We start from the raw sequence: 25544 nt of genomic DNA on the forward strand, positions 1-25544 counted from the left end.
TAAAGGAGATCTAACGATTACAGGTTAGTAGTGTGGTATGTAAAATCCTCTAGTGTTTCCTTCCTGGAGATCCTTGAGGAGATTTTGGCAAAGGAAATTAGCTCTGAGCTCTGAGCCAGGAAACCCTGGTACACACTTGCTGTCTTTGAAACTATTTTAGAGAATATTCTTATTGTTTACAAAATGCAGTTTATGGAATGAGGTTTCCTCATGGGATGCAACATGAAGATACTGGTATTTTATTAAATCCTTAAAAGCTTGGGGTTTGATTCTATTTCTTCTTAAGCAAATTTTGAAAGTAATTTAACAACTAAATAAAGATCTCTATAGGGAACTTTCAGTTTGTTGGCTTGCCAATAATGTTTTAAAAACCTTGTTTTAAGTTTTTACTAGATTTCAATTGCCCTCTTTCTGTCGAATCATTTGTAAGTAACTGATTTGAACAATTGGAATGCAACACTTCACCATGACTTAATATTAATTGTCTTAGCACAAACAAATAGCATTTAAAGTGATACTTTGAAGAATATGAACAGGAAGAATAGTCTTTTGGTCATTCAGAGTAGTGATTTTAAAATGACATTCACTTTTAAATAAAATTCTGTTGGGAAAGTGTTGTTCTTTTTCTTGGGTGGGGGTGGGGAAAGACTTCCAAGCTACATTTAAAAAAATATTTTAATTAATTAATTAACTAATTAATTTGACAGAGAGAAAGAGGGAGGGAGAGAGAGAGAGGAGAGAGAGAGAGAGAGAGAGAGAGAGAGAGAGAGAGAGAGAGAGAGAATGGGTGTGCCAGGGCTCCAGCCACGGTGAATGAACTCCAGATGTGTGTGCCCCCTTGTGCATCTGGCTAACATGGGTCCTGGGGAATTGAACCTGGGTCCTTTGGCTTTGCAGACAAACTCCTTAACTGCTAAGCCATCCCTCCAGCCCCCAAGCTACAATTTTTTACATTCTTTAGGCATATTCATACTTCTAGACTGCTCCATGTAAATAAAGATGACATGGTACTTTATAATCTTAAAGTTTAGTACTGCCAGACGTGGTGGCGCATGCCTTTAATCCCTGCAATCGGGAGGCAGAGGTAGGAGGATCGCCGTGAGTTCAAGGCCACCGTGAGAGTACAGAGTTAATTCCAGGTCAGCCTGGACCAGAGTGAGACCCTACCTCGAAAAACCAAAAAAAAAAAAAAAAAAAAAAAAAAAAAAAAAGTTTAGTACTAACAGTTTTCAATAATGCTTTTTCTGAAAGCCGTGTTGGATATTTCTACTACTTTTATCATTATATGCTTATTGAGGTCTCATAAAGAGGCTTCATTAAAATCACAACTTTTAAAATCCATTTTAATTTCTTGTCCGTGAGAATTCCATATTTGGTTGTACTTTTTAATTAAATTTTAAAAATATATTTTATTTATTTACTGAGAAGAGAGAGAAGGAGAGGGAGAGAGAGCAGACATATATACATGCACAGATTGCTATTAAATTAAAAAATATATATTATTTATTTTGGTTGCACTTTTAATTCAATTTGGAAACTCTCATTTGAGAGAAATTTGTTGTTTGCAAGTTAATTTTTTACAATTAAATTTTATCCTATTTATTTGTGTATTAGCCAGGGAGAGAGAGAGAGAGAGAGAGAGAGAGAGAGAGAGAGAGAGAGAGAGAGGGAGAGAAAAGGCATGCTAGGGCCTCCAGCCAATGCTAATGAACTCCAGATACAGACTCCACTATGTGCATCTGGCTTATGTGGGTTCTGCAGTCTTGAATCTGGGTCCTTAAGCTTCACAGGCAAACGCCTTAGTGGCTAAGCCATCTCTCCAGCCCTGCAAGTTAATTTTTTAAAAATTTTGATGATGGGGATAAAGCTTAGTGGTAGAGCATATACTAGCATGTGCAAGGCCCTGGAATCAATGCTTAGCACCAAAATCAAAAAACACATAAATGAAAAGTAAATTTTAATTGTCAGATTAAGTGAGCCAAATTTTCAGTCGTCCTCCAGAAAAGTTAAACCATCAAGAATATGTATTATGACCTTGGGAATTGCACATGGCTCTTCCTTTCCAGAATTTCTGTCAACATTTAAGTGGGTGGTACATTCATACTTTACCAGTGGTACATTTTGCCAATATTTCCCTCACAATGCTTAGACAGCAATGATATTTTAGTCTTTTACAACTATTTATTTATTTATTTTTTAAGTGATCATACAAAACACTATTTAATATAGTGAATATAATGTCTATATACTAATATTGACATTTAGGCCATTTTGGCTCATTTTATATTCTATTTACATACATTAGCCAAAACTTCTAAGAGGAGATTACTATACTTAGATGTTGGTTGGAATAGCAGGTGAAATATTTAGTTCACAGTAAGATGTATTCATCAAACCTAGGGGCAATAGACTTTTTCTATAAAGGGGCTGATAATAAGTGTTTTAGGGTTTGCAAGCTGTAAGCTCACTGCTCCAATATTCAATATTCCAGTTATAGACAATATGGAAATGAATGAGCACAATTGTGTTCCAATAAAATTGTATTTACAAAAGCAGGTGGTGGACTGTATTTGGCCTGTGGATCATAGAATGCTGACCCTTGCTCTAAACCATATATCAGGCTGAAACTAACATGATTTTTTAATTATTCAGAAACCAGCTTAAGTAAATCTGATCTCTGCACTATTTAATAATTCATGCTGTATTCATGAATTACAGCACTTAATTTTATATATAAACATATGTAACAAATAATTAATGTACTACTAATATTGAATACATGGTTTATATAATCATGAGAAAGCTCCAAACTATATCATTATGTTCATGTTTTTAGATAGTGACAATTATAAATGGTGTTCTTTTCTTAAATTTTATTTTATTGTTTCTCAATTTTTTAAAACATTTTCCATGGTTATATAAAATATCCCATGGTAATGCCCTCCATCCCCCCACAACTATTTATTTATGTTATTATTTATTTCGGAGAGAGAAAGAGAGAGAGAGGACAGAGAAAGAGGGAGAAGGAGAGAGAATGAATGGACATGCTATGGCCCTCTTGCCACTGTAATCAAACTCCACACATATTCCACATTGTGCATCTGGCTTTATGTGGGTGCTGGGGAATTGAACCCAGGTCCTTGGGCTTTGCGGGCAAACACCTTAACTGCTAAGCCATCTCTCTAGCCCCAGCAATGAGTTTTTAAAATAGTATGTAACACCATGGGTCTCTTTTTCATTTTATTTTTCTTTTCCCTTTTTGGTTTCTGAGGTAGGGTCTCACTCTAGCTCAGGCTGACCTGGAATTCACTATGTAGTTTCAGGGTGGCCTTGAACTTATGGAAATCGTCATACCTCTGCCTCCCAAGTGTTGGAATTAAAGGCATGTGCCACCAAACCCAGCCACCATGGGTTTCTATATGGGTGTTCTGTTCCACATGGTATTGATTTGGCTCCCTCAGGTAGGATTGTTTACTTGTCAACATGGTCTGTCTTGCAAGGTATCTATCACATATGATATATTCATTGGAATGACAGCTTTTATTCATGCAGCCATTCTTTTTACTAGTGTCTGTGGTGGGCAGAGCTTTGAACTAGCCAAAGATTATTTCTGTTGCACTGGTTAAAGCAAGTTACCAGTCCTGACACATGAAGCATATCTCTACAGGCTCAAAGGGAGGATGTGAGAAGTATGGTTTCTTTTGTGCAGACATAGGATCATCAGTATATTTTCATATGATTAATGAATGTGGAGGACAGTCAAAAGACAAAGTTGAGGTCAATTTATTGTACTAGAATTTTGATGTTAGCACATACCCTGCAGGAATTAAAGAAAAGAATAAAAGCAAGGAATTGTATGGAATAAAAGCACGTCTACAGGTCTTCTCTATGTGTGTAGTATGTGTGTGCATATGGTGTGTTGTATGTTTGTATCTATGTATGCACCTGATGTGGAGGCCAGAGGAGAGTGTCATGTGATCTTTTCATGACTCTTTCTTATTTCCTTGAGACAGGGTCTCTCACTGAACTTGGAGCTCCCTGGTTTTTGGTTACATTAACTGTCCATTGAGCCCCAGAGATCCTCCTATCTCTGCTTTCCTTATCAGTGCCACAGTTACAGGCATGAACAGCCACACTCAGCTTTTTATGTGGGTTCTGGGGATCAACCTTAGGTCCACACACTTGTGCAGCATAATTGCTAAGTTGTCTTCCCAGTCCCACAAATCATCAGTTACAAGGTGATGAAAACAGATTCTACTTTTGATGAGTGGAACACAAATACAATTATAGCATATTTTATATATGCATCCTTAATTAGATGTACAACTTGCAATTTTAAGGGAACAATGGTTTCTCACACATGACAACAGAAACAGAAGCAACAAGAAAAATAAGATCAGATTTTATAACAATTAAAATTTGTGCACCATCAAGAAAACCAAGGTTCAACAAGACAAGGGTGTCCATTGTCCCCACTTTTATTTAATATAGTTCTGGAAGTCTTAGCCATAGCAATAAGGCAAGAGACACACATAAAAGGGATACAGATTGGAAAGGAAGAGATCAAGTTATCATTATTTGCAGATGACATGATTCTATATATAAAGGACCCTAAAGACACTACTAGCAAACTGTTAGAGCTGATAAAAACCTACAGCCATGTAGCAGGATACAAAATAAATACACAGAAATCAGTAGCCTTCATATATGCTAACAACAAACACACAGAGGCTGAAATCAGAGAATCACTCCCATTCACAATTGCATCAAAAAAAAAAAATAAATGAAGTACCTTGGAATAAACCTAACCAAGGAAATAAAGAATCTCTACATTGAGAACTTTAAAACACTCAAGCGAGAAATTGCAGAAGACACTAGGAAGTGGAAAAACATCCCTTGTTCCTGCATTGGAAGAATCAATACTCATTGGAGAAAAGACAGCCACTTCAGCAAATGGTGCTGGGGAAACTGAATATGTATCTGTAGAAGGATGAAAATAGATCCTTCACTCTCTCCATGCACAAGAATTGAATCCAAATGGATTAGAGACCTTAATATCAGACTGGAAACTCTGAAACTGCTAGAGGAAAAAGTAGGGGAAATCCTTCAACATATTGGTCTTGGCAAGGACTTTCTGAATACAACCCCAATTGCTCAGGCAATAAAACCACAGATTAATCACTGGGACCTCATGAAATTACAAAGATTTTGCACTGCAAGGGACACTGTGAATAAAGTAAAGAGGCAACCTACAGAATGGGAAAAAAATCTTTGTCAGCTATATATCCGATAGAGGATTAATATCTAGGATATACAAAGAACTCAAAAAGTTAAATAATAAGGAAACAAACAAATCAATCAAGAAATGGACTATGGAGCTAAATAGAGAGTTCTCAAAGGAAGAAGTACGAATGGCATTTAAGCATCTAAAAAATGTTCTACATCACTAGTCATCAGGGAAACACAAATTAAAACTACATTGAGATTCCATCTCACTCCTGTCAGATTGGCTACCATCATGAAAACAAATGATCATAAAAGTTGGCGGAGATGTGTAAAAAGAGGAACCCTTCTACACTGTTGGTGGGAATGCAATCGGGTCCAGCCATTGTGAAGGTTCCTAAAATAGCTAAAGATTGATCTACCATATGACCCAGCTATAGCACTCCTAGGCATATACCCTAAGGACTCATCTCATTTCCTTAGAAGTACATGCTCAACCATGTTTATTGCTGCCCAATTTATAATAGCTGGGAAATGGAACCAGCCTAAATGTCCCTCAACAGATGAGTGGATAATGAAGATGTGGCACATTTATACAATGGAGTTCTACTCAGTGGTAAAGAAAAATGGAGTTATGAAACTTGCAGAAAATGGATGGATCTGGAAAGTATTATACTAAGTGAGGTAACCCAGGCCCAGAAAGCCAAGCAGCACATGTTCTCCCTCATATGTGGATCCTAGCTACAGATGATTGGGCTTCTGCGTGAGAAGGAAAAAACTCAGTGGCAGAGGCCAGTAAGTTAAAAAGGAGATATAAATGGAAGAGAAAGGAAGGGAGGAGGGTATTTAGTAGGTTGGTATTGTATATATGTAAGTAGAATGATTGAGATGGGAAGGGGATATGATGGAGAATGGAATTTCAAAGGGGAAAGCGGGGATGGGGGAGGGAAGGTATTACCATGGGATATTTTTTATAATCATGGAAAATGTTAATAAAAATTGAGGAATAAAATAGGAAAAAAAAAGAAAACCAAAATTCAAAAAGGAAAAAAAATAGTTGACTTTTATCCAGAATATATATTTGCAACAATAAAAAGATGAACAATTCAATTTAAAAAGTGGGTAAAAGCCGGGCGTGGTGGTGCATGCCTTTAATCCCAGCTCTCAGGAGGCAGAGGTAGGAGGATCACTGTGAGTTTGAGGCCACCCTGAGATGGCATAGTGAGTTCCAGGTCAGCCTGGGATAGAGTGAGACCCTACCTTGAAAAACAAAAACAAAAACAACAAAAAAAATGGGAAAAGACTTGAATAGATATTTCTCCACACAAGTAGTACAAATAGCCACAGTACACATGAAAAGATGCTTATCATTAATCATTATGGAGATGCAAATAAAAAGCATAAAAACATAACTCTTTATTCACATGGTAACTGTGAGAATGAACTGTAAGAATAAATTGTGGGAATACTTGTCTATGGACTTTACAAAAATTTTTCTGGGAGTATTCCTGTGGATGCTTTTTTTTCTGCTCCTACAGAACTCTGCTCTACCAGCTGAGCTATCGAAGGAATTTGGATGCTTTTTTTCTGCTAAACCCTTTTTTTGTAACTTGACCTGATGCTAATATTGTAACCATGACTCTGTTTAAAACAATAAAACCACATTTGCTGTGACTTAGATTGCCTTTGCCCTGAAGCACAGAAAATCAACAGTGACAAGGAATGGTAAGAGACTGAGGGGCTGGTGAGATGGCTTAGTGGTTAAGGTACTTGCCTGTAAAGCCAAAGGACCCAGGTTCAATTCCTCAGGACCCACATAAGCCAGATGCACAAGGTGGCACATGCTTCTGGAGTTTGTTTGCAGCAGCTAGAGGTCCTAGTGCACCCATTCTCTCAATATATCTTTCTAGCTCTCAAATAAATAAATAAAATTAATAAAACGAGATATTGAACTTAAGGTGTGCTCTTTGCCCTGCTTCTTCAGTGACCTGGTTGTACTCCTGACCCAGAAAAATGTATGCATGCATGACTACTGTTGAAAACAATGGACATTAAATTGCCCAAAGAAATGTTGAAATCAACAGGTGACCTTAGAGTGATAATGTTAGTGAATGGTGTGTATGTGTGTGTGTGCATGTGTGTACTCTGCATTAGCAAAGTTCACTGGTACTACCCCTAAATACCTTCCTTTGTACAAATGTTTAAAAATTTTTTCAGTTACAGTAAAGTTAAAGTCAAATTTGGCCTGTCACATTAGATTGTAATGCTAATTTCTCACATATGGCTGTTTTTTCTCTGTTCAATGAAAACACTAATGAGTGCCTGTCAGCAGAACCACCAGTCACAGGAACATCAGAAGCAGTGGGTTCACTCTTGATTAAATGAACCCATAAGTTAGTTTTCTTTCTTTCTGTTTGTGCTCTAAGAAGCAGTGGGCCCACTCAAGTAAATGAATCTGAGTTAGTATCTATAATTCCAGGACAGGACCCCAGTTGGGCAACAAAATCTGGCAAGGATGCAAAAGAATCGAAACCTGCACATGCTGCTGGAGCAAATATAAAACGATGAGGCCACTGTGTAAAACTGTTGATCAATTCCTGAAACACCAAGCACAGCTGTACCATATGACTCAACAATTATCCTAAGGGTGTGTGCCCCAAAGTACTGAAAATAGATGTTCAGCAGAAACTGATACAGAAGTCTTCACAATGACTGTTGTGCTATTCATGAGAGCTGAAACAACCCAAACACTCAACAACTGAGGAGTGGATACACACAGCGTGTTATATCTGTACAAAAGAATATCATTCAACTATAGGTAGGGATGAAATAGTGACATGGACTATAACACAAACCTTGTTGTTATTGAAACAAGCTCAAAGGATTATATGTGCATGAAGCATCCAGAAAAGGCAACGTGGAAACTGACAGCAAGTTACAGATTCATAGGAACTGACGATGGTGAAGAAATAAGTGACTGATTAATCATTCTGGGTTTCTTATTGGAATTATAGCCATGTTTTGGAGCTAAACACTGGTAATGACATTTGGTGATATGCTAAATACCATAGATTTTATACTTTAGGGTGAGTGAACAAGTGAATCTTATGTATCTTATCACAAAAAAAATAAAGTAATTGTACAACTGAACTTGCTTGATCTTGTGCCTTAACTATAAGAAAATACTCAGGCTATCCAGCAGCATAAGAAAAGGGGAGCAGAATTGAATTATCTCAGTTGTAGAGCCAAACCAATTCTAAATCACCAGCCAGGTATCTCACCTCAAAACATGAAGGCACAAGGCCAAGATCAGTGAAATCATCTTGCCCCCTTCAGTGACTGTAGGTCAGCAGTGAATGCTGGTCATTTTACACTTTTGAAGCTTCATAATTTGTTTCACAGCAGTATTGTGACAATATGATTTATATTGAAGGAAATTAGACTGTTCAGGGAAATGGGTGATTTAAAGACTAGTAAAGAAGATAAGTGGTAAACCTTGAACACCTCATATGCAGGAAATCATTCAAGGAATAACCAGATTGTCTTAAAAAGATCACAAAGCTTCAGATAGTAGATGGGTAGTTGTAATGGCCATGCATCAGCCCTACAGTGAATATGGATGCTTAACTGTACAATCCCAGAGTTAAAAAAAAGGTGAAATTGGCAATCTTTATGTTATATGTATTTCATCATAATGACACACAGGAAACAGGCTGAAAGGCTCCCAAAAGTGAATGTTTTGTCAATATAAGCATTATACTTGAGCTTTTAAAGAATCATTATAGTGTTTAAAACATATCAAATATTTGAAAATTTTGAGTTAATATTGATATCACAGCCCATGCTTACACCCCCCAATCTTAATCCCCCCCAAAGTAAAACAAACAAACAACAACAAAACCCTATGCTTGACAATGTGTAATCCCAGCACGGGGGAGTTGGATGCTGGAGCATCATGAGTTCTGGGCCAGCCCAAATTGCTAGGGAGGAGGTCTCAAAAATGAAAAATAAATAAATAAGGTACCATCACAAAATAAACAAAAACAAATAAGCAAACTAATCTGGAATATTGTATTTAGGAAAAACCTCCCTCTAATAACATGAAAATGTAATTACCAGTTGATGTGATTATTAGTATTATTGTTATTTTTGGTTTTTCGAGGTAGGGTCTCACTCTAGCTCAGGCTGACCTGGAAATTAACTATGTAGTCTCAGGGTGGCCTCGAACTCACGGTGATCCTCTTTCCTCTGCCTCCCGAGTGCTGGGATTAAAGACGTGTGCCACCACGCCCGGTTTTAATGGCCTTTTATTTTTTGGTTTGAAGTGATTATTAAACCAGCATCAGGGGTCAATCTTCAAAGAGACACAGCAATGAGATGCTGTGTCAGATTTCTGTTTAGTTAGAACAGCTGTACTTGTTATTTGGGAGCACATGTAGGGAGTTTTTAGGGCAGGTAGAAGATTATTGATTCTCTTTTCCATAATGCTTTTAATCTTTTCTCCTTCTAGAGTAGTTTCAGCTACAGTTACAGTGCCCATCTAGTCTATTCACAGCTAGGCATGGTCATGGCGCTGTTCTTAAACACTGGGATTTGTGAAAAAATTGGCAATAGTAAAGGGTTTTGAATGTGCCATGAGCAAAAATTAATTCAGAATCAAGTGTGTGATGAATCAAAGGTGCTTCTGGCATTGCTTCCCCATTTTGTGTCCTGTGACTCAGCAACAGCCTTTGTTCTGAACACAACATGCTCACTTTGCCTTGACCATACTGTCAGACAACACAATGAACTCTGCCTGAAACACCTCGGCTCAGAGTCACGACTAGGGGATGTTGTAAATGAGTGCTCTCTATACATGCAAAGTCTCTGCTCTAACAGGAGTATGATTTAATTAAGCAGACATTTTTCATATTTTCCTAGAATAATTCTTCAGCATGTAATTATCAAATTAATATATTTTTTGGATGGTATTGTGTTAGAATGTTTGATTTTTAAAATTGCTGCTTGAGATACTGACTTGAGTTTCATACAAAAAATTTAAAATAAATTTTGGCTTGGAATTAGGACAGCATTGTCAATTACTCCTGAAATGGCCATTTTGTACAATGTATCTATGTTAAGCATCATTTTCATAATTGATGATTATAAAACCAAGAGATAGATCAACCCTGAAAGCTGTCAAGTATGCTCTATGCCTTTCAGTATAAGTATTCAGCCAAAATTGAGTTTTTTAAACTATTTTTCATATATTTTAATTTATTTATTTGTAAGGGGAGAGAGAGAGAGAGAGAAGAGAGAGACAGGAGAGAAAGAGAGAGAGCAGAGAAGGTGAGAGAGAGACACAGAGAGAAGGGGGAGAGAAGAAGAGAGAGGGAGAGAGAGAGAGAGAGGCTGTTCGCACCAGGACCTCTAGCCACTGAAAACACACTCCAGATGCATGTACACTTTGTGTTTCTGGCTTTAATTGGGTACTGTGGAATCAAACCTGACTCATTAGGCATTGCAGCCAAGGGCATTAACTGTTGAGCCATCTCTAGAGCCTCCCAAATTTAATCCTTTATGTAAAAATAAATAAGCACATCCATCTCATCAGTGTGCACGTTTATGTTTGCCTTTAATAAATGATGACATTATGTGTATGCCAAATAGCTGTTTTAAAATAAATTTTTTTTCTAAAATATTTATTTATTAGAGAGATGAGAGAAAGAAGGAGAAAGAGAGAGAGAGACAGAGAGAGACAGAGAGAGAGGAGAGAGTAAGAGAAAAACAGAGAGACAGGGAGAGAATGGGCATGTCAGGGCCTCTAGCCGCTGCAAACAAATTCCAGAAACATGCACTATCATGTGCATCGGGCTTATGTGAGTTCTGGGGAATCAAACCTAGGTCCTTAGGCTTATCAGGCAAGCACCTTAATCGCTAAGCTATCTCTCCAGTCCTAAAATAATTTTCTTAATGATTTGTTATCTAAGTGTTTGTTTTATACTCCTAATTTATAAACTTATATGTCCATATTCACATAGAAATGTCTTGGGCATTACAGAACCATGATGGGAAAACAGTTTAAGAATCCCTATTCTAACTACAAGATGGGGGTAAAAGTGATGTATATGCCCTAAGTTATGATGGTGAGAGTGATTTCTATCTTGTTTGTCTAATTTATCTTGGGGTTGTGTTGTCTTGGTTTGTTTCTTAGGCAGTAATCATCTGTTTCACATTGTGCAGGAAGAGCAAGTAATTGAGAAGTAACAGAAAAAATGAACAGTAAGAAAGGGCTAAAGAGAAATAGCCATAGACATTCCTTGACTTATTACAGTTCAACTGTATATTTTCAAGATTTATGATGGTGCAAAAAGTGATATGAATCCAGTGGAAAAAATACTGAGAACTTTGAATTTTGATCTCCTGAATAGTGATGCAATGCTCTCTGGTGCTGGTGGACAGGGTCAGTGAGCTGACGCTCCATTCTCCACATGATTATGAAGGCAAACACAGCCTTTACAGTGTACTGTGTTGCCAATGGTTTGGAGTATTAAATACACTTTTGACTTATGATATTTTCAATATGAATTTATTAGCTATAACCATATTGTACATCAAGGAGCATTAGCATTTGAGATTTAAGAAAACTAAAGGAATATTATATGTTAAGATATTGGGGGAGGTGAAGAGATGGCTCAGTGGTTAAGGTGCTTGTTTGCAAAGCATAAAGGCCTGAGATTGATTCTCCAGTACCCGTGTAAAGCCAGATGCATAAAATGGCACATGCATCTGGAGTTTGTTTGCCATAGCAACAGGCCCTGGTGTGCCCATTTCTCTCTCTCTCTCTTTTTTGTCTTTTCTCTGCTTGCAAATAAATAAACAAATTTTTAAAAATATGCAAAGGAAAATATTTTGCATGAGTTGAAATATACTTTATAAGCAAAAACAGACTTTGTATGTGGTTATGATATTAAAAATATAATGATTTTTGATTTAAAATGTCAATATAAATCATTTATATTAATATTACATCATTGATATGAATTTATAAAAACACATTTTGTATAGAATTCATATGTCATATTTGAGCTAACTTGGAAAATGGAAACTTAAACCTAACTTATACAAGTGCTATTTTAAGGAATAATGTGTTCCAGGCATATGGCTTTCTGATAAAGTATTTCATGCCAAGTAACACAAGCTAAGACAAGCACAGAGGGAGCTCTTCCTCCCTCCCTTCCTCTTTCCTTCCCTTCTTCTTTCCTTCTTCCCTCCCTCCCAGTATCTTTCTTTCCTCTTTCTCTTACTCTCTCTTCCCTCCTTCTTTTCTTTCTTTCTCTCTCTCTCTCTCTCTTTCTGTGTGCATGTAGGTCTAGTATATGTGTGTGCATGGTTATGAATATGTATGTGTGTGTACAGATGTGCACACATGTGCATGTGCACAGAGGCCAGGGACACATGGGGTGCCTTCTGCATTGCTTTTCTGCCTTATCTTTGACCTAACTTCCCCAAGAGTCTTTTGCTGAATGGAGTTCCCCATTTTTCAGTGAAACTGCTGGCCAGGGAGCCCTGTCTCTCTGCCCACTTGGTGCTTGGATTATAAGCATGTGCATCCTTGCCCAGCTTCATTTAAAACATATTTTTATTTATTTATTTTAGAGAGAAAGGAAAGAGAGAGAAGAGAGAAGAGAGAAGAGAGAAGAGAGAGAGAGAGAGAGAGAGAGAGAGAGAGAGAGAGAGAGAGAGAGAGAGAGAATGAACACTCCAGGGTCTCTAGCCTCTGCAATCAAACTCCAGATGCATGCACCTTTGGCTTTGCAGGCAAGGGCCATAACAGCTAAGCCATCTCCCCAGCCCCATGCCCAGCTGTTCATATGTATTTTTTAAATTAGATATGGACATATTTTGTGTGTAAACAACATATGTCGGTACCATCCTTTCCCACCTCCCTGACCCTTTTTTGAAGAGGCCTTCCTCTTTGGGGATGCAGGTCAATGCAATGGGGATTAGGAGTCATGCATTATGGCCTGTGTGGGGAGGGAATGTCTCTGTGCAAAATGTCCCAACTTGTTGCTCTAACAATCTTTCTGCCCCCTCTTTCATAAAATTCCCTGAGCCATACTGGGAACATTTTAAGTCTACTTCAGTGATGGGCACTCAGGAGCCTCTGGGTCTTTGGTTTGGGAGTTGTTGAGTGTCCTCAGTGGCTATATCCTTCACCCTTGTGCTGATACGAGATTCACTGAGAAAGCAGCTCTCTATCTCATTTCCCCAATTCCTCTGTGGTTTTAGCTGGGACCAGGGTAGAGTACCTCTGAGGACTTCCTATTTAGTTCTCTGCCCCACTTTTGGAGTGGGTTGTTTGATTTTTTTTATTGTTTTGTTTTTTGAGTTCATTGTAGATTCTAGATATTAGGTTTCTGTCAGTGGTATGGCTGGCAAAGATTTTCTCCCATTCAGTGGGTAATCTATTGGCTCTGCTTATGGTATGTTTGTGAAAAAGTTTTTTAGTTTCATGAGATCCCATTGGTTGAGTGATTGTTTAATTTCCTGGGCTACTGGGGTTTTGTCCAGGAAGTATTCTCCCAGTCCCATATTGTGGACAGTGCCTCCTATTTTTTTTTCCAGGTAGTTGAAGAGTTTCAGGTATTATATTGAGAACTTTAATCTATTTGGACTTGATTTTTGTGTATGTTGAAATGAGTGGGTCTAATTTCATTTTTCTATATGTGGTCATGCAACTTGTCCAACACCATTTGTTGAAGATGCTGTCTTTTCTCTAGTGTATATTATTGGCACCTTTGTCAAAGATCAAGTAGCTATATTTGCTTGCCCTAAGGTCTGGGTCTTCAATTCTGTTCTATTGGTCTATTTTTCTGTTTTTATTCCAGGACCATGCTGTTTTTGTCACTTTGGCTTTGTACTATAGCTTTAGATCAGGTATGGTAATACTATCAGAGGTGGTATTTTTTTTTATTTTTTATTTTTTTGCTGAGGATATGTTTGGATATCCAAGGCCTTCTGCTATTACATATGAATTTTTCAATCTCTGTGACGAATGATGCTGGAATTTTTATTGGTATTGCATTAAATCTGTAGATTGATTTTGGTAGAATTGCCATTTTCACAATATTAATTCTACCTATCCAGGAGCATGGGAGGTCTTTCCATATTCTCAACACCTCCTCTATTTCTTTCTTGAATGTTTTTATGTTTTCATTATATAGGTTTTTCACATTCTTGGTTAGTGTTATTCCAATACAGTTAATATTTGTTTCTATTGAAAATGGGACAGCTTCACTGATTTCTTTCTCTGTATATTTGTCCTTTGCATATAGAAAAGCTACTTATTTTGTGCATTGATTTTATGTCCTGCCACTTTGCTGAAGGAATTTATCTTGTTTAGAAGTTTTGAGATGGAGACTTTCAGGTCACTTATATATAGGATCATGTTATCTGCAAATGGAACTAACTTCTTCCTTTCAATTTAAATCACCTTTTTTTTTTTTTTTTTTCAAGGTAGGGTCTTACTCTAGCCCAGGATGACCTGGAATTCACTATGAATTCTCAAGGTGGCCTCAAACTCATGGCAATCCTCCTACCTCTGCCTCCCTAGTGCTGGGATTATGGGTGTGTGCCACCACACACAGCTTGAATCATTTTTATTTCTTTATTTATTTTTGGGCTAATACTTCTAGTACTATGTTGAAGAGCAGTGGTGAGAGTGGGCACCCTTGTCTTGTTCCCAATTTCTGTGCAAACTCCTTGAGTATTATTAAGTATTATTTGGGCTTTAGGAGCTTTATATATCCTTTATTGTGTAGAAATATAAACCCTCCATGCCTATTCTTTGCAGTGTTTTGATCATGAAGTGGTGCTATATTTTGTCAAAGGCCTTCTCTGCATCAGTTGAGATGATCATGTGGTTCTTATGGTTCAGTTTCTTTATGTGGTGTATTATGTTGACCGATTTCCATAAGTTAAACAATCCCTGCATCCCTGGGATGAAGCCTACTTGATCAAGGTGGATAATGTGTTTGATGTGTTGTTGAATTCAGTTTGTAAGGATTTAGTACAGAATCTTTGCATCTAAGTTCATTAGGGATATAGATGTATAATTTCCTTTCCTTGTTGCATCTCTGTCTGGTTTTGGTGTTAAGGTGATGCTAGCTTCATAAAGGAGTCAAGGAGGATTCTCTGCTCTCTGATTATGTGGAACAATTTGAGAAAAATTGGTTTGAGTTCTTCTATGAAGGTTTGATAGAATTCAGCTGAGAAGCAATCTGGTCCTGGACTTTGTGTGTGTGTGTGTGTGTGTGTGTGTGTGTGTTGGGGGGGAGTTTTTTGATTACGTTTTCAGTCTGCATGGATGAGATATTACTTAGGAGATTAATCTGCTCTGAGTTTAGTTTTGGTAGGTAGTATGTGTCTGAGAGTTCATCCAGTTCTTCCAGATTATTGAATTTTGTGGAGTAGAGGTTTTGGAAGTATGCCTTGATGATTCTTCCAATTTCATTGATGTCTGTACTGATCTCTAGTTTTTTGTTTCTGATTTTGTTAATTGAAACTTCTCTCTCTCCCTCTCTTTTTTTCTTGATCAATTTGGCCAGGGGCTTGTAAATCTTGTTTACTTTTTTAAAGAACTAGCTCTTCATTTCTTGATTTTTAATTTTTTTTCTTAGTTTCCAATTCATTAATTTTTGCTCTAATCTTGATTATATCTTTCCATCTGGAGCTCTTTGAGTTGTATTCTTCTTTTTCTTCCAGCACCTTTAGGTGGACAGTCAGGTTATTGATTTGGGATCTCTGTCTTTGTAATGAAGGCATTTAGGGCTATGAATTTTCCCCTCAGGACTGCCTTCATTGTGTCCCACAGGTTTTGGTGTTTTAATTATTAAATTCTAGGAATTTTACAATTTCTTTTTATTTTTTATTTTTTCACAACCCAATCATTGTTTAAAAGTGTGTTTATTAGTCTCCAGGAGGTGGCGGACTTCTTGATGCCTCTGTTGTTAATTTATAGCTTTAAAGCATTGTGGTCTGACATGATGCAGGAAGTTATTTTAATTTTCCTGGCTTTATTAAGGCACGCTTTATGGCCTAATATATGGTCAGTTTTGGAGAAGTTTCCATGGGCTGCTGAAAATAATGTGTATTCTTTAGAATTGGGTTGGAAAGTTCTGTAGAAATCTGTTAGGTCTAGTTGATCTTTGGTGTTGTTGAGCTCTATTATTTCCCTGTTGATTTACTGCTTTGATGATCTGTCTATTGATAATAGTGGAGATTTGAAGTCTCCAACTATGATGGTATTTGTGTTTATTTCTGTTTTATGGTTAAGTAGATTTTGTTTTGTGCATCTGTGTTTGGCATATATATATTTATGATTCTGATGTGCTCCTATTGGATTATTTCCTTAATGAGTAGGAAATGGCCTTCTTTCTCCTTTTTGATTACTTTTGGCTTGAAGTCTACTTTATCAGTTATTAATATAGCAATACCCACTTGTTTTTTATTTCCATTTCCTTGGAGTATCATTTTACATTTCACCCCGAGGAGGTGTCTATCTTTAATGGTGAGGTGGGTTTCTTGAAGATAGCTGATTGAAGGGTCCAGTTTTTGATACATCCTAATAGCCTATGTCTTTTGATGGGTGAGTTAAGACCATTAATACTTAAGGTTATTATAGTGAGGTTTGAATTAATCCATGCTATGATGAGGTATTTTATGGGGTTTGATGCATTTTTGTTTTATGTACTATTTTGAGCCTGATTTATTTTGGTTATTTAATTTTCTTCTTGTTGGCTCTTGAGATTGGTTGCTTGACTCTTCTGTGTGGAGTATTCCCTCCAGTATTGTCTGTAGGTTTGGCTTTATATTCATATTATCATAGAGCTGAGTTTTTTCATGGAAAGTCTTTCTTTTACCATCTATTATGAGGGATACTTTTTCTGGATATAGTAACTTGGGTTGGAAGACAGTTTTTCACACTTTGAAGTGTTCCATTCCAAGCCCTTCTGGCTTTCAGGGTTTCCATTGAGAGATATGATGGATTGCCTTTGTGTGTTGTGAATTGCTTCTCTCTTGCTGCTTTCAACACTCTCTGTTTGTTTTCATTGTTAAGAGTTTTAACTATGATGTGTCTTGGAGAGTTTCTTCTTTGGCCCTGTCTGTTTGGTGTTCTGTGGGCTTCTTGTATCTGGATGGGCCCTTCTTTTGCAAGATTGGGAAATTTTTCTTCAATAATTTTGTTTAATATGTTCTCTCTGACTCTGGTCTGGATTTTTCTCTCCTTCTGATCCAGATGTTTGGTTGTTTGTAGGGTGTCCCACAGTTCCCTTGTATTCTATTCACTTAATTTTTTGAACTTAGCAAAATTTTTGGCCTCCAGATCAATTTCTTCTGTCTAATCTTCCAGGTCAGAGGTTCTGTCTTCTACATGGGTAACTCTGTTGGTGAATGATTCTAGGGAGATTTTTATTATTATTACTTATTTATTTGAGAGCGACAGAGACGGAGAGAAAGACAGATAGAGGGAGAGAGAGAGAATGGGCGCGCCAGGGCTTCCAGCCTCTGCAAATGAACTCCAGACGCTTGTGCCCCCTTGTGCATCTGGCTAACGTAGGACCTGGGGAACTGAGCCTCGAACCGGGGTCCTTAGGCTTCACAGGCAAGCGCTTAACCGCTAAGCCATCTCTCCAGCCCCTAGGGAGATTTTTATAATTTTGATTTGCTTTTTGTTTTCTGTTGTGTTGTTTTGCATTGTGCCCATCTCTCTCTTTTTTTTTTTTTTTTAGGTAGAATTTCAATTTGAGTTCTGCTTTCTTGATGCTTCCTGTAGTTCATTCTTGCATTTGATCAAGTCTTTGTTAAGGTTAATCAACTGGCTATTGAATTCTTCCATTTTTTTGACTTACCTTCAATTTATTCATATCTCTTCGGAGGGTTCTAAAGTTTTTTTTCAGTCAGGTTAAGCCTACTGTCAAAAGGTGAATGCTATAGGAGATAATTCTGTTCAATTTCATTGACACAATTGTTGGTGCTTTGATAGTTTGCTTCAAGTTAAGTGATTTATTATTATTATTCTTTTAAATCAGGGCATCATTGGTTGTTGTGTTTTGATTTTGGGAATGAATTTCTGTTGATTTCACTATGGTTTCATTGGAAGTTTCCACTGTAGGACTAGGCATCCTTGGAGATCTCTGTTTTCTGACATTTGTTGGCTTTTTTTTTTTTTTTTTTTGGTGTGTGTGTGTGTGTGTGTGTGTGTGTGTGTGTGTTGTCATCTACCCATTTTAGGAAGACTCTTTATTTTACTGTGGAGGAAGCAAGTTTTTGTCCTTTGGCCCATTCACCTTCTGACTCAGGTGAACAGGGATGTTGGTACCTAGTAACCAGTTAGGACAACAGAGCAAAAGGCCTGATTCCACATCTCACAAAGGGACCAGGCCTCCCCAAGTAGGGTACAGTGGACCTTCCTGGACCAGAGGGCTGGGAGGAGCAAGGCAACAAGGATCTGGCATACTACCTGCTGGCCTACTCACTCCAGACCACTCAATTCCCCTTCCCCCGACTTTCCAAGCAAGAAACTCAGACCAGGGAAGTGGGAGGAGCTCGGAGATAGGTCTGGCCTACTCACTCCAGAAAGCAGTGTCCACTCACACCCTGTCCAGACAAGGCAGTCAGGTGGAAAAAGCCTGTAAATGGGTCTGGCCTACTCCCTCCAAACCACTGCACCTGTCCACACACTGTTAACACAAGGAACTCAGACCTGGGACTTAGGAGTAGTCCAGAAATGGGTCTGGCCTACTTACTCCAGACCACAACTCCCACCTATACACTATCAGAGCAAGCAACTCAGACCCTGGTATTGGGAGTAGCCTGGAAATGGGTCTGGCCTACCCACTCTAGCCCATGGCTCTTGCCCACACACTGTCAGCACACTCAGCCTCAGCAGGTGATAGGAATCTGTACATGGGACTGGCTTACTCACTCCAGACTGTAGCACCTGCCCACACATTGTCTGTGCAAGAAACTCCACCTTTTATGTTTTTATTGAGGACCAAACTCCGGTCTCTTTATGCTGTGCTGCCAGGAATCTTACACACTGAACATTTCCCCTGTCCAGAAGTGGTTATTTCTCCTAGGTCGGTGTTTCACACTGGATTCTATAGACAGAAGAACAGATGAGGGGCTCTCCAAATGTTTGATTTAAATATTTAAGACATTTATAATTATCATTGATCTAAGCTAACAATGATGTTTAATCATTGATTAAAAAACTCCACTGTTATAGAATCTTTTCCTGATGTGTCTGGTTTAGACTTCCAAGGATATGGGTCAGCTTGCTTCAAATGTGCTACTCCTTGAGCTTACTTTCCTGCATTGTTTAAGATTGTCTTAATATTTCACAACTAAAATGGAATGCCAAAAGCAAATTGGCTGGTGTTGCTACAATTAATGACTATAACCACCTGTAGAAAATCTTGGGAAGTATTCCTGAGCAATGATATTTTCTGTTAGCATGCATCAAGCTAAATTTATATGAATAAAATACACTTTAAATATTAGGGTTGAATGCAGAATTTTGTTTGACAGGAGAATTTCCTTATTAAAAGAATATTTGAGGTCTACTTACTTTGCCCTGTAGAACATCATTTGTCTCCACTGTTCTTTGGGCAAAACTCATCAGACAGGTAATTTCCCATTAAGATGGATAGGCAATGCCTGACTGGAAGGTACTCTGCTGTTGGCTGAAGGAAGATCAATATGTTCCCTGTACCAGGAACATAGACAGTAAGAATGTTAGTTTGAGCTTAATTTGTATTCAAGGGTTAGTTGAGGGCTACCAACTTTGCATTAATTGGGGCACCAGAGTCAGAACAAAACATTTCTCAGACTAGTCCTGGTTCTATTCAGGTGCTAAACAGTGTCTTAGTTGAAAGCTGAGAATTTTGTGCCTTAAAGCTGAGAGGATATGCTTGCATGAACAATGTCAAGGACACATATGGCTAAACACCCATACTTACCACTGTGACACCTCAGCATTGGTCAGCACATATCATTTTGGGGATGGCATTGCAGCTTGATATTCTTTTGACTAGACATATATCTGTGTGGACTACAGTTTGGCCATTACCTAGTAGCATGTCATAAATTCAAGATAATAGGCATGTCTCTAGAGCTAGCAATTCTCAATCTGTAGTTTAAAAGAATCCTTAGATAATTCTTAAGTTATATTTGTTACTTTTATTGTTATTATGACAAAACACTTGAAAAAAGCAGCTAAAAGCAGGGAGGATTTATTTGGCTCACAGTTTGAGGGTACAGTCCATCATGGTGGGGAAGGCACAAACACAGAAGGCTGTGGCAGCTCATCACGTTGCACCTGCAGTCAGGAAGCAGCAAGGTGAACGCTAGTGCTCAGCTCAGTTTCTGAAGCCATGAACACATAGAATTTGTCATTGGAGATTTTAGATTTCAACTGGAGTTAAAATACTTTTCTTTTTTGATATAGGCATGGTATCAGAAAGTCAGCAGCTGATATCTCAGACAACATTCTTGCTGTTAGATGACGACTCATCTTTTATGGTGTCCAGATTGTCAGAATTTTGAATGATTTATTACTTGTTTCTGACATCATTCAAACCAAAAGTTTTCACGTACATTCACATGTGTAATCATATTTAGGCTTCACTGTAATGCTGGTGATAATTTTCATTATCTTTATTATACAAGTAAAGAATCTGCCCAAGAATGATTAATTACACAGATCACAGAAAGTAGACAGTTGAAAATAGGGGCTTGACTATAGATCCCTGACTCTAGTCAAATATTTTCTCCATTACACAATGTTTCCCTTCATGGGGCTTTTGTTTATCAAATAATTTCCTTAAATACCATGTCATCTTTTACATAGAAGTCAATGCAAATAACTGAAATAAATTTATCTTTTATTATAAGCTGTATCTATGCCTTAAGTCTAACCAAGAAGAATGCTTTACCTAGTTTAAATTTTCTCTTTCCAGTTCAATTATAATCTGTTCTTTAACTTCATAATTCTATGATCCCTAAAACAAAGCAGAATATATAACTTTTTGCTTATGATTTTATTTTTATTTTTTTATTTGATTTATTAGTTTTCTTTTCATCAAATACAGGCAGTTTGGTACCATTGTTTAGGCTCATCTATGATCTACCCTCTCCCATTAGACCCTCCTTGTTGATGTAAATGGGTCGTGCATTGTGGAGTTAGTCCCCAGTTATTGGTATGATAAATGTCTCTGCAAATCATGACCCAACACATGACTCTGACATTCTTTCCTCCCCCTCTTCCGCAAAATTTCCTGAGCAATGTTGGGTTCATTTTTGGTCTGCTTCAGTGCTGAGGTGTTGGGGGCCTCTGAGGCTCTGGCTCTCTGATTTGGTAGGAGTTGATTTTTCTCTGCGTTAGTCTCCTTCCCCTTTGTGCTGGTATCCGCTTCACAGGAAAACATCACCCTTGCTTGTTTCACCAATTGTCCTTAGCTTCAGTTGGGCCCCTTTTGAGGTATGTTGGGGCAACTCTCTCCATAGGATCTGCATCTATCTGAAAAAGAGAAGCAGATTCTCCAACGGAGAATAAGTTAGCACCCAGAAAATTGAAATAACACTTACTTTTTTGATAGACAGATTGATAGGTGTAGGCCCTCTTCTACCCCATGATTGATGATAGCTTGATATTGTAGAGTGGGCTTGTGTTTGGGTATGGTTCTGACTTGTTTCCCAGCTCCAGCTATGGGTCTAGTACCACTGAGTGGATCAGTTAGCCAAATCAAGAGTAGTTGGTACCTCACCATGGCTGTGTGCCACTATTGCACTTGTGTGGGCATCACGTCAGGTTATTTGTTGCTAATTAGATTAGACAATGAGTTGCTTGGACAGATATTGGTCGTTTCCCCGAGTTGCCCATGTAGCGCCTTCTGGCACTAGACACGCTGACTGTCTGGGGACTGACTCTCTCCTGGCTTCCAGCCATGCCGTTCAATTTTGTGTATTAGCTGCATATGGAATCTTCAGCAATAGGGTCTTACCACTGGCCTTTGGTGGGTCATCAAGTACTCTGACAGAAGTCTGTCATTGTTTTGGGAAACCTTGTAGGTTTCTCTGATCAAAAGCTCATTGTGGATGGTAGCCCCAAGCTGGAGGTGGGGTTACGGGTCAGTGCCCACTAATAAATTGAGGAAAAACATAACTAATATACAAGAGTTAGAGAGGAGAGAGATAGAGGGGAGAGGGGGAGAGGGAGGGAGGGAAGATGTAGAAGATTTAGGTTAGTCTTGATCCTACCCTCTCCAGTGTCTTGTGGTTCAGGTGTTTCCTGTAAAGGTCTAGTGAAGGTTCAGCCATTTGGTCTGACCTTTAGGAAGCAGAATTTTATGGTACCAATGCCGTTTGGGTCCAGATTACTGTTTTCCACCCTTCTATGCCCTCCCTGCCCTCCCCATCCATCCTATTGTCTAGTCCATGAGGTGCTTGCTGAGTATGTAAGGTATCTTGGGTAGATTCAGGTTAGGTGTTGTAGATGAGTGAGACTATGTGTTGATTTTTTTTCTGTGATTGGGTAAGTTCACTGAGAATGATCTGTTCCAGGTTCAACCATTTTTCCTCAAATTTCTTTGTGTCATTTTTTCTTACTGCTGTATAGAATTCCATTGTGTAGATATACCACATCTTTGTTATCCATTCTTCTAATGATGGACATCTGGGTTGATTCCAGCTTTTAGCTATTATGGATTGAGCTGCTACAAACATGGTTGAGCAAATCTCTCTGGCCTTTGGTTTGAAGGTTTTAGGGTAGATGCCCAGTAAGGGTATAACTGGGTCTTGTTGGTATTTCTATAGTCAGCTTTTTTAGGAGTCTCCATATTGCTTTCCAGAGTGGTTGTACCATCCTGCATTCCCACCAACAGTGAATGAGTGTCCCTGCTTTTGCTTATGATTTTTGAGATAGATTCCTACTTTAAGAAAAATGTAGCATTCATTTCAGATTTATTACCATATTAAACAACAAGTTTTCTTCTAGTTACAGAATCCTTCAAGAAAACAGATAATAAATAGTGGCTATTTGTACCCCTTGAAGGGCTACATTAATAAGTTATATCAAACCATTGTATGTTCTTTCCTTAGACTTATTATTCACCCACACTTTATGATGCCAGTGCCTCCAGCTGGTGCAAATGAACTGCAGATACATGTGCCACCTGTGCATCTGGCTTACATGTGTCCTGGGGAAACTGAACCTGGGTCTTTTGGCTTTTCAAGGAAGTGACTTAACCACTAAGCAATCCTTCCAGCCCATGATTTTTATTTTTATATTACTTCTGAAATGTTAAAGGATTCTTTTTCTTTTTTTTTTTTTTAATGGGCAAAGTGCCCAGTCAGCTCTTTACCCCATTTCTGTCTGAATTAAATTAGCTCCTTTGGGGACCACACATGTGGGCAATGATTTTATATATATATATATATATATATATATACAGATTACACACACACACACACACACATATATATAAATATATACAGATTATACACACACACACACACACACATATGTGTATATATATATATATATACACACACATACACACATATCGTAGCTACCCAAAAAATTCTTTCCTGCCCAGTCTGTTGAGAGCAGAAGCCATGGTCCAGGAGCCAGAGTAGGCTGAGTGGACAGTTTGTTCTTTTTTGTTTTTTTGAGGTAGGGTCTCACTCTAGCCCAGGCTGACCTGGAATTCACTATGGAGTCTCAGGGTGGCCTTGAACTCACAGTGATCCTCCTACCTCTGCCTCCTGAGTGCTGGGATTAAAGGTGTGCGCCTCCACGCCTGGCGACAGTCTGTTCTTTACAGTCATCAGGCCCAGCCATTTCAACTTGTCCCTGGAGCAGTTCCAAGTCCCTGGCCCTTAGCAGTGTTATATTGTTATGTTTTGGATCTGGAATGCCCCCACTCCCCCGAATGCCAATGTGTTGAAAGCTTGATTCCCAGCTTCTCTCTTTGCTTCCTGGCCTCCATAGTGTAAGCAGCCTCCTCCTCCATGGGTTCCTGCCACGAGGGTCTTCTGACTGCCTTCAAGCGCAAAATGAAGATGTAGACCTCTGAAACCATGAGTCCCTTCCTCACGGGGGATTTTCTCCGGTATTGTGTCTCTGTGATGGGAAGATCGTTAGCACAGGTTCTGATCTCTCTATCTGAAATTGGTTAGATGATATGCTATGAAGCTCCGTGTATGTATGTGTGTGTGTATGTATGTATTTGCCTGTCTGCCTGCAGTGCTAGGGATCAAACTCATGAACTCAGGCATGTTAGGCAAGGGTTCTACTACTGAGTCACATCTCCAGGCTCTTGATCTTTTAAATGAAGGGGAACAAGAGTGGCAGTTATTAAGCTGAGATGACAAAGCCTTTCTCCTCTTTCCTCTCTTAAGGAAAGTGAATGGCTTTGGAGAGTACGCTTCGGGACAATGTGTAAACTGATACAATGAGCCTTGAGGGCAGTTTGAAACCTGATGTCAAGAACTTTCAAAAATATTCAGTTCTGGGGGCTGGAGGGATGGCTTAGCAGTTAAGGAGTTTGCCTGTAAAGCCAAAGGACCCAGGTTCAAATTCCCAAGTCCCACATTAGCCAGATGCACAAGGGGGGTTGCATGCATCTGGAGTTCGTTCGCAGTGCCTGGAGGCCCTGCAGCACCGATTCTCTTGCTGTCTCTCCCTCTCCCTCTTTCTCTTATCAAATACATAAATAAAAATTTTTTAAAAAATTCACTTCTGGCCCGGGGAAATTGCTTAGCAGTTAAGGTGCTTGCCTGTGTAGCCTAAGGACCTAGGTTCAATTCCTCAATACCCACATAAGGCAGATGCACAAGGCAGTATGTGGGACTGGAATTCATTTACAGTGGCTGGAGGATCTGGCGTGCCCATTCTCTACCTGACTCTTTCTCTCTTCCCTCTCAAATAAATAACTAGATAAATAAATAAGATGTTTTTTAAAATGTCAATATATGCATGAAGCTATCTCGACTGGAGGTTTGTGTCAGTAAAATATTGGAAATAATCTGAATGCCCAAGTAGAAGGGACTGGCTCAGTATTTATGGTTCATTGATAGAATGGACTATTAGCCTGCTGTTAGGATCATATTAAGATATCATGATATAAAGATTATGTAAGAGGGTGAGTTGTAGAGCACTAGGTAAGCATGAACTTGCTCTATGAATATCTATACCTGCCTATATCTAAAAGGACGCTGAAAGGAGTTATATGAAGGACTGATGGGAAGGAGAAAATTTGTGGGGACTTTTGGTC

This window comes from Jaculus jaculus, chromosome 7 (assembly GCF_020740685.1).
Source record: "Jaculus jaculus isolate mJacJac1 chromosome 7, mJacJac1.mat.Y.cur, whole genome shotgun sequence".
Taxonomy (NCBI): Eukaryota; Metazoa; Chordata; class Mammalia; order Rodentia; family Dipodidae; genus Jaculus; species Jaculus jaculus.